We start from the raw sequence: 15,219 nt of genomic DNA, 5'->3' as shown, positions 1-15,219 counted from the left end.
GCATCAGTATACTTTTCAATAAAGCTATCACAATTTAATATTTCATTCTGCCTTTACTGCTCTGGCTTAATACTTATTTTGAATTAATTCTTTGTAAGAATAGATCACACTTAATCTCTGACATACTTGGGATCAAATATGCCTCATTCAAGAGCTTAACGATATCCATTGTAATCATTTTATGGGTACAGGATATAAAAGTGCAGTTTAGTATGTAAGTTGGATGTGTGTGTGCTAGTGGTGTGTGTGTGTGTGTGTGTGTGCATAGTGAAAACACTAAACTCGCTTTGGCAATCAAACGCGAAATCAAAATCCGAAATTGAAATGCGCCAACGAAATTCTGAAGTGGACTTTCGTTATAAAGTGTTTGAAATGCGATGCTCTACTCCCAGGGTAAAACCTTTACAATGACATGTGTATGTGTGTGTGTTTGTGTGTGCTATTCAGTCACGGCACTGCATTAAGTGTTAACTGCCAGCGCTTAGCCCTGCTGAAAGTTGAAATCTGCCAAGGGCCGCTACTCGTACTTGGGACTAGCTCGAATCAATCAGTGCAACAACTACAGCCACAAATAAGCATTAAGCTCGACCGCACTTCAAAATGCTCTAATTACTTTAACAGCCGCGAGCCGATGGCGCTGCCTGCCGCCGGATCGACCACGACCACGGCCGTAGCCGTAGCCGCAGTCGCAGCCGCAGCCCGATTAAGCCGCATGGAAGTAGGTTTTATTTTTCACACCGTTTGTCACAATTTGGCAGCAATGCGCTTTTTAGAAATTCAAACGACAAACAGCTAGTCAAGATAAATAAATAAATAATTCAATGCCGTATTTTATTTAATTTCATTTCATTTTTCTCCCTCTGTGTGTGTGTCAGTATGTTTTTTTTTTTCCAATTGATTTCCGCTGCGGCCTAACCAATAAATCACTCATTAAAGTGCCCCAAACTAATGCGACAAATGTGCGCAGCGGCCACATAAATTAAAATTACATGCGTGTGCATGTGTGTGTAAGTGTGTGTGTGTGTGCCATCATGTGAATTAGTAAAATGAAACCCCAACATGATGACCACAAGCTGCCGCAGGAGCAGCGATGCAATTTAATGAGTTCTGACTAAAGCACACACCTACACACGCACATACACTGCAAGAAATTTTCAATGGTACTCACTTTTGCGTTTTCCTAAGCTCATCTATCATATATGTATTTTTGCTGATAAATAAAGAGCAAATAATTCACCTACGAATCATTTGTTTGTTACTAAAAATCATTTTAATTAAAGAGAAAAATTATCTAAACCCATTTAAGCATGTTACATTTGATACATTTTCAATAATATTATTTTCGATAGAGTGGCTGTAATATCATTTCATTTTGGATAAAAGATTCGCACTTTAAACTTCAAATTGATTTTTAGAAATAATAATAGCCCCGCCTCCTGCTCAGATGCCTATATTGATAGCGAATCATTGACCATAGAAATGTGAACAGTGCTTAGATATTAATACATAAACAAGTGCAATATTTGATCTGTGAAAATAGAAGCAGCTTGAGATATTTGCTTTCTGGTCAATTTGATGACAAATTAAATAACAACAAAATGAATTTGTACAAAAATTCGTAAACATTCTAAATTATTTATGATAATCGTTTCAAAGGGCGCATTTCAATTGAGGCGCTCGCCACACCGCACACAAAACAACAACAACAACATCAGCAACAACACCAGCCAAAGCCCCAGGCTCGGGGGCAACATTAAAAAAAAGATGCTTTGCGCTAAAGGAGGAGAGCGAGGAGCAAAGGGTTAGGGCTGCGCACCTGTTATGGCCCAGGCGGTGAGCAACTAAACAAATTTGCAGAGCCTCCAGGCGACATAAATTCATTCTTATGAATAAATTATTAAACTCACAGCCGGCGGGTATTGCGACAACGTTTTGGGTCCTTGGACTCCGTTTAGTTCTACGATTCGGTCTGTCGTGACACGAGCGCAAATTTCTAAGAAGCAGCTACTTAAGAGACATGCGAGTTGAACCACTTGACTAGGTCAACTTGACGTGCTCCACTGGCCGGAAAATGTCTTCTTTTTGCCTCAAGCCACGGCCAGATTGTCACTAAGCATTTGGTATTCTTCACAGCGCACAGTAGGACGCACCGGAAAGTAGATAGTAGAACCGAAAACCCTGGCTAATATGAAACCTTCTATGAAAGCCATTGGCCAATTAGTCGAATTAGAAAATTCATTAAAGATCAAAATATGAAAAGAATACACATAATATATAGTATAGCTCTCAAGCCTTCAAAACAAACTAGTAACAAGTAAGAAGGCTCTAGTCGAGACTGCTCGACTAGGAGATACCCTGAACCCTCTAAGCTGATATTCTAATCATTCTGCACTTTTATGCACACATACATACACATGCATCCACACGCACGCATAAGCCTGCGCTCTGCTAACTGCGCAGTAAGCAGCGACTGCGCTTGGGCAGCGCTGCAATGCACTATGGGGAAAAATCCAAATTATCGGGTATTAATTAATAACTTAAAAACTAAGCCAGATTTTTTGATCCGGTTTTTGTATTATTAATATGTATACCATCAGAAATATATTTTAGAAAAATGGGCGTGTCACCGCCCACCCAAAAAAAATTTATTAAAATTTTGTATTAAAAATTTTTTTTTTTTTTTTTTAAAATTTTGCTTGTTCATACTTTAAAATAATAATTTTAATTGAAAACAATCGAACTTTCATAAAATCGAAATTAGTTTTCTTCAGTTTCGAGTTCCAAATCAGCCAGAAATATTGATCCGCTAAAAAAATTCGGGTTCTTCAACTGATTTAATTGTGCCTTCAACTTTACATAATACAATACGTACAACTTCATTAGACAGCGACCTTTATGCTTTCAAACTCTTTTCTAAAGATTTGCCGAAGAAATAATCTGATCAGATGTATCCATTGTTAAAAACCATCAGCGAAATTATGGATTCTGCTCTCATGCTCTCATGCATGATGAAATTGGTCTGATTTATAGACCTGGTTGGGCAAATCAGACGCTTCCCTTACCAAAAAAGCCTACAGGATGAACAGTACTTTCCATAATCTGCCTCAAATGAACAATTATTTTTATAAACATTTGCTGTCATAGGCAGTCATTCATAGTTGTCAGCTAGTTTTTGTTCCTGCTGCATTTCTTCCATTTGTAATTTATATTTTGGCAAAAAAAGCGGCTTTTGCTTTTTTAATATCATTTATAAGTTGAATCAATATTAGTCTTATTTAGTTTCAAAATCACAATTACTATTTCTTGGTTAGAGTTGCCTTTTTCATTGAGCCAAATATCACACAGGTCAGCTCATAGTCACCTGCTAAAAATTGATTTGCGCCGGTTGTGCGCAAAAGTGCACATTGAGACAAAGGCACTAAGATCCCAATTGATTACTCTATAACATGCAATTGGAATTACACTGGTGCGCCCTGGTGGCTGTTTTATATGTCTTTGCAAAGTTTAATTTTATTTACAAGAAATGAAATTTGACAACATTTGCTAATTATACAATAAATGATTAAAATAAGTTCAAACATCAATTGGTTTTTAAGCCAACGCATAGTAGAAGCCCTAAAAATTCATATCCTTTTTAAATTTCTCAAAAATAATGTCTGGTCATTGAATAACGATGATTTGAAAATCGGCTAACACAAATTGTAAGCTGAAGGCAAATGCTTTTCGAAGATAACAGCTGACTTTAACAGCTGTTAGGCTTAACAGTGGACTGTTATTCAACATTTTGGGTACAGTACCTTAAAGTTTGGAGTTTTATTAAGATGTTAACATAAAAAAATTATAAATTTTCATACTTCGCAAAAATGACTAAATACCCGAAAAACGGCAAAATTCCCCATAGTGCAATGTGGGCAATATTATGAGAATTTATTTGTTGAATAATTTCTTTTGTAGACATACGATCTTAATGAAACTTTCATAGTGTAATCATATGGTGCATATGTGTGTACATTTCAAAGCACAAGGGTCTAGTACTTGAAATGCGTTTTTTACAAATTGGGGGCGAAGGGGGCGTGGTATCCAAAATCTGTAAATTACAAAATCTTTATATCCATTAACTTTATATACAACTCAAATTTGAAGACTCCAGGTCAAAAAATGTTCAAATTAGGCTGAAAAAACAAAATCAATTTTTCGATTATTCTCGATAAAAAAGTTATCGGACGATTTATCGAAAAAATAAAGCAAACTCGTACTGCGTATGGTACTCACGAGTATGCATGCCAAATTTCAGCTCTCTAGCTCTTATAGCCTCTGAGATCGACGCACTCATACGGACGGACGGACAGACGGACAGGGCTATATCGACTCAGCTCGTCGCGCTGATCAAGAATATATATACTTTGTGGGGTCTGCCACGCCTCCTTCTGCCCGTTACATACTTTTTCACAAAACCATTATACCCTGATTTCCCATTTTCAATGGGTTCAGGGAATAAAAAGGCTGCATTCGAGCCTTGCCGACTGCGAAATACTCATTCACGTCCCATTTTCTGATTTGTCAGACCCCCTATTACCCAAAGATACCCTGTAGTTTTCACATGTCTGAAGCGTCCTTTTTCAGAATTGACCAACAATCACATGTCAACTCCAACCAGAGCATATCCCTAGTGTGGAATCAGATCTGAAATCTTAAAATTTTGAATATATACTTGGGTTGAAAGCTGAAAGACAACTAAGACATGATGTACATATCGTTTTCATTTGCTCTTAATGGATTTTTTAAATAACAGCTAGACCACCTACAATTAAGCTAGATCTAACCTGGAACAAGTTAAATTGGCAACACTGATTGCAGCATTGCCTGCATATTCGTGTGTGAGTAGGCGTGTGTGTCTGCATGTGTGTAAGCAGAAATGGCTTCTCAATTACTGAAATATCACTTCCTTGAAGGATTCGGCGATTTCATAATTTGCGGCTCGTATAAGCACGTAAAGGCCTATACTCAAAGTTCAGAATAGGGCTGGACTGGACCATCTAGAGCTTTCCTCCTTGTTTTTCTCTTTAATTGAAATAGTCATTTTGATATGTGTGCTGATGGACCTGCATTTGAATTCTACAGTTTTTATTTCCCATTAATTGACGCCCCCACGGATTACTTATCATTTAGTGCAGGACTTGTCACATCGGCTCCGATAAGAGCTGTCTTATGGGCTCGAACAGGCCTCGACCAAAGCCTAAAACAATAAATAGTTTGGGGAGCTCTAAAATTCATTTGCATTATGAATTGCATATTTAACAGTACTTTATATTTAAAATGCCAGTTTCAGCCGTGTATTGTGTGTGGTGGTACGCCTGACATTTCCCGGCCGTCTCCACCTTCGAGTTGAGCAGCAACAAAACTTCCTGATGCCAAGACAGCGAGCACAGTATCTGGGTGTAAAAGACATCAAATTAAGAACGTTTCTTGTGCGAGATCCAACAAATTTGCATTCTTACCAATTTCATGTTGATTGTAACGATAATTTGAATAGGGCTTCCGTTTTATACCTTTCTGGAAGGAATCGAAATAGCTACGCGTATACGTAATATATGGATTTCGCATTTACTAAATTATTATATTCAGAATAAAGTATATTAAAGTAATTCGATAACTTTTCACTGTATGTGCATGCGCTTGAACTTTTTCAAGATTAACAAAACTTTTTAAAATCGATTGTCAAATGACAAAATGTGAATGTGCAAATGCAAATTATCGCATATTCAAACATTATCATACAAAAAAAAAAAAAAAGCTGCGCACAAGCAACACAACTTGCAATAATTTACTCATTATTATGCATTGGACATAAATATGGATCATTCAATAGAAACCTTAAACATATATATGTAGCTGTTTGTGTGTGGCTGCGGTAAATATTTATTTCTTTATTTGTTTCCGGTTGAATTATCAAAAGCAATCAAACTTGAAACAAATGTCACATTTCGATGTTGATTATATTTTTTACAATTGGATTTCCATTTTGAATTCATTCGACATTTAATGCAATTTTCTAAATTGCATTGATTGGTTGTGTGTGTGTGTTGTTGTTGTGTGTGTGTGTGTGTGTTTCGGAAACAGCAAGAGTGAAACCATGCTAATTCAAATATCAAAAATGATTTCGATGCAGGGCAATGATTGCATTTAATTGTGCATTTTTACAGCTAATTTAAAGGGATCTAATTGAAATTGCTTTGGGTATCGAGCTACGGGGTCAAAGGGACAGGAATTCAATTGGTTTCATTAGCTATGGGGATGCTCAGTTATTAAATTGTTAGAAATATATATAAAATAAGTTTGGCAAACAGCCAAGAGGCATGAAAACGAGCAAAGTTGAGAAAAACCGAACGAACCATATTGCAAGTTTTATTTATCCTTTTGACGATTCGTAGAGAAATTCCAGCCTCAGCCCTTAAGCCAAACATCAATCAATCAAGGAATCGTTATCCCTGAACCCCCGCCAAACTCACCCCCCCTCCCCCCTTATACACAAATCCACGCAAAGGCCAACGGCCAACTTTTCAGCTGTGGCTGGACTTGAGCCCAAAGTATTTACAACATATGCAACTTGTACAACGTGGCGTATGATGAATATTTAAGAGCGACCATTTCATTATTATCATGCAGGCCTTTAGCAGCCAATGGACTTGGCAAGACACATCACACTCACAGACACCACACTCACACACGTACGCACACACAGATAAACAGACAGAGCTATGTATAGTTAAATAAATCCATGAGAAAAACTTTTTTGGGGTTTGGGCGTAAAAACTTTTGCGATTGGCATAAGTTTGCATCCACGCTTTTACACTTGGCTTTTTCTACGGCTTTTCTATTCATGAATAATTAACGGCATTGTTGTTGTTCAATCGACGCCGTCGTCGTTGGCGGTTTGTCAAAGCGGCAACTGCAAAATTCGAGCCCGAAAAGTAGTTAAGAACGTCTGCCCAACTGCCAACTGCCAACTACCAACTGCCAAGTTCTCTGCCAGCCATAATGCCGAGTGTAGATATCTCCGTCCACAGAATTGGTTAAAGGTTGCGCTTAAAGTTTCAACTGTGCCCGAAGGCAAAGGAGGAGCGTGCAGCGCTTGGCGCTTCAACTTGTCCGCCAAGTGCGCAATCGCCAAGAAGCTGACGGAAGTATGGTTTATAAAATTGAATTGGATTCTGATGCCGGCAGCAGAGAAATTTGATTCAGCTGCACCCACCGTGTGGTGGTGGTGGCCCCTGCCATACTCCTGTCGCCCCTGCCACATTGACTGCCATTTCATAAGCATATATCCATTGACTATTTGCACCACTTTGCTGCGCTGCACGCACCACTTGGCAAACTGGCACTTTTATTGCCTCTCACGCTGACCAGCAACAAAATAGCAGCTGCCTTCCGCAAGTGCCAATGACCGACTACGACTCAGCTCCTGGCTGCGATTGCGACTGAGAGCAGTTTGCAGGAAATGCAGCACTCCACTTAAATGCTCACACGTGATTCTCCAACATCGCTAAGATTTTAACCAAGAACTAACAACTTGTCCTCTGATTCGAGGGCGCCGAGCGAGAGGGGCAACCCTTAAATAGTTAATCCGGCTTGCAAATGAAATTCACGGTTCTCTGCGCTTTTAATATTCAAGTCTTATAGGAAAATAGGTCCATTATTGAATAAAAGTAAACACAAATTAACCTTCATGGTTAAATGGGTTATAAAATCTATTAAAGATATCTTATTTCTACTCTCTCATTGTCTTATAAATAGAATGACTTTAGTTCCGGCAAACATTAAAAGAGAAACATCCAAAGCATCGACTGATTCTGCCTGTTAACTGATATGTCTACAGGGCTGTCCATATTCGACGATCCCATCTGGCAACGCTATATCTTTTGATTGGCACGATCAAAATACGCCGTATAGACTCGACCATTTAAGAGATATCATATTTAACAAGTAAGAAGGCTCCAGTCGAGACTGCTCGACTAGGAGATACCCTGAACCCTCCAAGCTGATATTCTAATCATTCTGCACTTCTTTTATGCACACATACATACACATGCACTTATAAGCACGCGCTCTGCTACCTGCGCAGTAAGCAGCGGCTGCGCTTGGGCTGCGCTGCAGTGTGGGCAATATTATGACAATTTATTTGTTGAATAATTTCTTTTGTAGACATACGATCCTATTGAAACTTTCAGAGCGTAATCATAGGGTTAGTATGTGTGTACATTCCAAAGCACTAGTCTCTAGTACTTGAAATACGCTGAAATACTTGAAAATCTGTAAATTACAAAATCTTTGTATCCATTAGCTTTATATACAACGCGAATTTGAAGTCTTCAGGTCTAAAAGTGTTCAAATTAGGCTGAAAAAACAATGTCGATTTTTCGATTATTCTCGATAAAAAAGTTATCGGATGAGTTATCGAAAAAATATGATAAACTTGTATTATTATTATTTATGTATACTTATAAAATATACTAAATTATCATTATGAATATATATTTTTTTAATTATATAAACAACTAATCTAGATCTAAATCTTATAAAATGTCAAGCATTTATGTTATTTAATTTATCTAAATATACCATTTCCCATATACTAAACAAGTATTTAATTTTATATTTCAAATACTACTGTCAACCAAACTTAATTTACTCTTTTTATAAAGTCGGGAATAGGATCACTTCCAAGTGAACTGTAGTGTTTTTATATAGATTATATTTGATCTAATACCATAAAGCTAATCAAATTGCAAAAGATAGAATCTGACATGTCGTGATGTCGATTTGTGGTCTCCTCTTGTCTCCAGTGTGACCCAAAAAACCTATCACGGCGACATCAGCACGCCATACGGCGCGAGAGACAGTTCGACTGACTGCATCTATTTCAGGTTAGGACTCATAAGCTGACTGCTGGCCAGCGATTAAATCACAAGTGCACGAATTAACAGTTGGATGGAGCAGCTTTTCTAATTAAATGAGTTCATTGAAGTCCAAAGACAAACAGCAGCAGCTGCTGATACTGAGATCCAGCTGCCATATCCGTTTCCGTCGACTGACGGTTACAGCACAGCTACTGCTACAACAACATCAGTTATAGTTACAGTTACTGTTACAGTTACAGTTACAATTACAATTTCGCGGCGTTAAGCAATTCAATTAGGCAGGAGCAGAGGCAAATCAGCAGCGACGCCATCCAAAGAAGCCCCAACTGATGCGAACTTTTAATTACTGCGTGAAAAGGCAGAAACAATCGAGTTTGAGTTGATGATGCTTATAAATTGTGCAGCCAGCCCCTCGATGTCACCCGCCTCTGCTTTACGCCCAGCTGCAAAAAGCAGCGACCGGGCGCCGACAAAGCCAAGTCTTAAATCACAGCATGTTATTTCCGCTGCACGCGCCCCTGCGTGGGGCAGGCGTCTGGAGCAGGGGCGTGGCATGGCCCGAGCTGTGCCGGCGCGGCGCATTTAACGTTTCGTTTCCGGCGGAGGACAAGGACGCCAAGGACGATTATGTCGCCCGCGCACGGAGATCCCAATCGCCATTGCGAATTGTTTTTGTTGCCGTTTGTGTGTGTGTGTGTGTGTGAGTGTGTTTTTTGTTCCACTGCTGCTTCAGCTGCGATTGGCTTGTTTTGCCCTTTTGGGTTTTATCAGTGGCGGCTTTTATGTCATCATAACCGCAACGACTATAACAACGCACTGTGTCCACATCCCAGTCGCCGGACAGTCTTGCCCGGCCAGGCAAAGCAAGGCAAGGCGAGCGAGCCAGCGAATGTCCGTTTACATAAATTTCGCCGCGCAGCAAAGGAAAACTGTCGAGCGTGCAGAAAAATGAGATGACAAATGAAGTTTGTCGGCTAATGGCAGCGGAAATGCGAACGGGATGGGGACACCAGCGACCATTGGGACCACAGAGACGGAGGGAGCCCCGGCAAGGCGATGCTGCCGGAAGGTTCAGTAGGTAGCAGCTTACACTTTTTGCGGCGTGGCAATGAACGGAAGTTGAAACAAACAAGTAAATAAATGGCGCCAATTGGACGGCCACCCAAGCCCAAACCCAAACCCAAACCGGCCGTATCCTGCCCTGCCCAGCTCGCACTTGTTGTTTTAAAATCGCTTGGCTATGGCTATGGGATAAGGCGCAGGAATGGGATGCGATGGGGTGGGAATTTATTCGGTAATCTGAACTGAGTCAGCCAAAGCGGTTATTGCGAGTAAACACAATCCATTTTCGCGCAATGATTGGTGGCTGCTGCCTGAAGCCGATAATTAACAGCGAGCTGAAGAGCGTAGCTTAGGCAACATCATTAGCCGACATCACAGCCCTGCTGCTCCAGCCAGCATCCAGCAGGCAACAGTTACGGCCGTAATTCAATATTAAAAACCAATATCTTCAACTTGCACAACACTTGGCCACATAACGGGCAGCTTCGCCTAGCTGCATATCCTATGATAACACAGCACACACACACACACGTTGACACGGGTCCACACCCCTCAACCCGCCCATTGGGAGCTGGAAACATAAACAAGCAGAAAATCTAATCGCCAACTACGATCAAAGTGTCCAGTTTTGATATTAAGTTCAACATTAAATGTGAAACCAGCCAAGTGTTTGGGCGGCGAGTAGCCATTGCCCCGGGCCAAAGTCTCAGCTGAACACACATGCACACATAGGAACATGTACATGCATACGTTGCGTATACGTAATTTGAGGGGCGTCATGTGGTATAATGTGCCATCAGCTTTGGATATGTCGCTTCGCTTTGGCTGCGGGGCAGCCAAAGCATTTACCAAACACATAAAGTCAACTTTGTCGCCATAACTGTATCTGTATAACTGCATAGATGTGTGCGTGTGTGTGTGAGTGTGTCGCCCCTGGGCGTTGTAAATATTATTCTTATCTTACACTATAAATCTACATATGACAATTTTCGCACAGCTGCTGGCCAGCGGGCAGCTGTCCCATCGAGCAACCAGCCGAACCAGCATTTGCACACCTTAAAGCAGACGCCGATGCTGATTTCCCCTCACAAGTTATAATTTACTCAATTTTCCATCTGAAAGGGAGCCACAGAAATGGTATTGAAGAATGGGAGTATCTTGAAGACATAGAATGCTGAGTTGGGTAATCAAATAAGTAATTATCCGTTATTGATTTATTTCAAAGTTGTCCCCATGACGTTATGGCACCAAAAAGTTCAATTTGTCAGAATAGCTGCTGCGCGATTGAAAGCCATTTTTGAGCAGACTGACAACGGCAATGGGAAGAGAGTATAAGTGGGAATCTAAGCAAGGTATTACATAGTTTTGCTTTGAGAAGATGAGATAGATCGAGAGAGAAGGGAGACTATAAAGCTAGTAGAATTTTGTAAGTGTGGGCTTTAGGTAATAAATTAAGCACTCCATAAGCACTCCACATAAAACTTTAGAGTGAAATTGTAAATTGTTGACAGATGCTCACAGACAACAACAAAACAATTTAAACGGGCTAATTAAAGTTAATCAATCGAATTTAAATAAACAAGTAAGAAAGCTCTAGTCGAGACTGCCCGACTACGAGATCCCCTGAACCCTTCGAGCAACTGATATTTCATGCATATTCGCATATGCACACATACACGCACACACACAGGCATACGCACGCACGCATAAACACGGATTGGCTGCAGTGTTGGCTTACTATGGGAATTTAATTGTTTAATAACTTTTCTTGTGGATGGACTATATTTATGAAACTTTGAGATTATAAATATAACGTAGATATACATATTTGCCAAAGCACAAGTCCCTAGAATTTGAAATACGCCTTTTACAAATGTGAGGGTCAGGGGGTAAATTAGGGGTGAGGCGTAAATTTTTACAAAAACCGAAATTGTATAAAATGCATATACATATAATATTTGGAGACTCTAGCTTTAAAAATGTAAGAGATACAGACGTATGCGTGATGCGTGTTTAGGCGTGCGTGCGTATCTTTGTGTGTGTGTGTGTTTGTGTGTGATGTGCGTATGCTTGTGTGTGTATGCTTGTGTGTGTATGCGTATGTGTGTGTGTGTGTGTGTGTGTGTGTGTGTCTTGTGTAAGCAGAAAGGCGCGAAAAATGATTGAAACAGCTATTGCTCGAAGGGTTCAGGGGATCTCGTAGTCGACTAGTGCTTTCTTATTTGTCTTTTTATACCCAGAACCCATTTTCAATGGAAAATCAGGGTATAATGGTTTTGTTGAAATGTATGTAACAGGAGGCGTGGCAGACCCCATAAAGTATATATATTCTTGATCAGGACGACGAGCTGAATCGATATAGCACTGTCCGTTTGTCCATCCGTCCGTCTGTCTGTATGAGCAAAAGGATCTCAGAAGATATAAGAGCTAGAGAGCTGAAATTTGGCATGCATACTCGTGTATACCATAGGCAGTACAAGTTTATCATATTTTTTCGATAACTCATCCGATAACTTTTTTATCGAGAATAATCGAAAAATCGACATTGTTTTTTCAGCCTAATTTGAACACTTTTAGACCTGAAGACTTAAAATTTACGTTGTATACAAAGTTAATGGATACAAAGATTTTGTATTTTATTGATTTTTGATACTACGCCCCATTCGCCTACAATTTGGAAAAAACGCATTTCAAGTACTAGAAACTTGTGCTTTGGAATGTACACACATTTGAACATTATAATTATGTTCTGAAAGTTTCATTAAGATTGTACATCTAGAAATTAAGTTATTCAACAAATAAATTCGTATAATATTGCCCACATTGCAGCGCAGCCCAAGCGCAGTCGCTGCTTACTGCGCAGTTAGCAGAGTGCAAACTCGTACTGCGTATGGTACACACGAGTATGCATGCCAAATTTCAGCTCTCTAGCTCTTGTAACTTCTGAGATCGACGCACTCATACGGACGGACGGACGGGCAGACGGACAAGGCTATATCAACTCAGCTCGTCGTGCTGATCAAGAATATATATAGTTTGTGGGGTCTGCCACGCTTCCTTTTGCCCGTTACATACTTTTTCACAAAACCATTATACCCTGATTTCCCATTTTCAATGGGTTCAGGGTATAAAAATGCGCAATTTATTACAGTGATGGGTAAACAGAACTATTGGTGGAACTATCGACCACTATCGTCAGAGTGGAATAATCGATAGTAGACCGATAGTGCTCCACCATCAATAGTGACGATAGTGCCATCGATAGTTTGGCACCTCTAGTGTGTATGTATGTTAGTGAGTGAGTGTGCCTTTGTTGTCTCTTGTGTAAGTTTAAAAGCAGCTTAGAATTGTAGAAATCAGCTCGGGGGAATTTTTGGACGAGCAGTCTCGAATAGGGCTTTCTTTTACAGTTTGGCTGCTGTTAGGAACACTCATAAAATGCCTATACTTAAAACCCAGCCTAGGCGGGGATCGTCTAATACCCTTGTCTGGCGCACCCACCTAGAGCTGTCTTTATTGTTTTTATCTCTAACTGAAATAGTCATCTCGATTTCTGTTTTGATCGACCTATACGTACATACTGTAGTTTTCAATTCTCATCAATTGACGCCCCCGCGGATAGCATACTATTTTGTGCAGCTCTTGTCAAATTCGGTTAGCTCCGATAAGACCAATTTTATGGGTTCGAACTGGATAGGTAAAAACCAAATCCTACTACTTTGCTTTAATATCCCGAAAACTTATTTTGAATTTAAATACACTTTATATTTAAAAAAAAAAATCAGTTTTAGCCGATTGGTCTTCGGTCTAAGACTACGTAGTCTCCATCAGTGTTCTGAGCGACAACAAAGCTGCCTGATGCCAAGACACCAAGCACAGCAGCGAGAAGTATCTGTGGGTAAAAACAACAAAATAAGATTGTTACTTGTGCGACAGCAAACAAATATTCGTTCTTACCAATTTCATGTTGATTCTAGTTTTCGTTTAAAACGATGATAACGATCGGGCTTGGGCCTTCCATTTTATACCTTTCTGGAAGCATAGCTGCAACGAATTGAAATAGCTACGCGTATACGTATTATATGGATTTCACAAAATTAATTAGCTTGACAACTTGTCTGACACGACTAAAACGAAATATAATAGTTATTTGAACTGGAACTAAATCATAGTCGAATAGCGTATTGACTAAATTATTATTATTATTATTATATTATATATTAATAATAATTATATTATATATCTGTATATATATATATATATATATATATATATATATATGTCGTGTCAGTGCGATATTACACTGTTGAAATTGCAATTATATATCTTGATGTCGTGTTAATCGATTGATTTAGTATTGTGGTGCAATTAAAGGATGCACTGTCAGTAAGAGAGAGACAACAATAGCTGTTGCTGAACGTGGTCTCGGGTGTCGCTAGGTGAGAGCGAGACGGCTAGTCATGTCGTTCGCAGCAGGGTCGCTGTGCTTTCGATGAACAAGAATATGCGACCATGATTAGAAGTTTCGAGAGTGATAAAAAAAGTTTAGCGACACACCGGGAATTCGTTGTTACTCGCAGCTAAGATGGAAAACCAGAATGAGAAACGCAACGCCCCGACATATAAATATATATTCGGCATTAGTTAGTTGAATTTGTAAACAATTATAATATCTGTTTTACTTTTATTGAAGGCTCTGAGTATTACTAAATTCTTTATTATTCAGCTTCAAAAATGGCCAATATGTGCATGAGCTTGAATATATGTCCACAAAAAAAGTTATTAAACAATTAAGTTCTCATAGCCAACACTGGAGCCCATGCGTCTTTATGCGTGGGTGCTTGTGTGTGTGTGTATGTGTGTGTGTGTGTATGCGTTTGTGTGTGTATGCGTATGTGTGTGTGTGTGTGTGCGTATTTCTTGTGTAAGCTGAAAGACGCGAAAAATTATTGAAATAGCTATTGCGCCAAGGGTTCAGGGGATCTCGTAGTCGAGCAGTCTCGACTATACCTTTCTTACTTGTTTCTGCTTAGTTTTTATAACCTGAGTCCATTCAAAATCAAGTAAAAGCGTTGCAGTCGGGCATTACCAACTGCAGAATACTCATTCATATCCCATCAGCAATTCAGTAGCTAAGTTTAGCTCAAATACTGTAGAAAATACGTCCCTACTGTGCGTAGACACAGTCTGTCACTATATCTGCTGGTGTGTTTCTCAATCTGTTCCTCTACTGTATACA

At 39.5% G+C, this 15,219-nt stretch overlaps 1 long non-coding RNA gene across 1 annotated transcript; it reads right to left on the bottom strand.

Annotated features, from left to right (window-relative positions):
- Positions 1-13,654: 13,654 nt before the first annotated feature.
- Positions 13,655-14,156, bottom strand: LOC26528049. Its single transcript, XR_001449513.3, has 2 exons — positions 13,938-14,156; positions 13,655-13,872 (listed from the first exon to the last, which is right to left on the bottom strand). It is a non-coding gene; the product is annotated as an uncharacterized LOC26528049 (long non-coding RNA).
- Between the last annotated feature and the right edge of the window lie 1,063 nt (positions 14,157-15,219).

The sequence above is a fragment of the Drosophila mojavensis genome, unplaced genomic scaffold, assembly GCF_018153725.1.
Source record: "Drosophila mojavensis isolate 15081-1352.22 unplaced genomic scaffold, ASM1815372v1 contig_19, whole genome shotgun sequence".
NCBI lineage: Eukaryota > Metazoa > Arthropoda > Insecta > Diptera > Drosophilidae > Drosophila > Drosophila mojavensis.
Note: the sequence above shows the minus strand (reverse complement) of the source record. Positions and strands in the feature narration are given on the sequence as shown.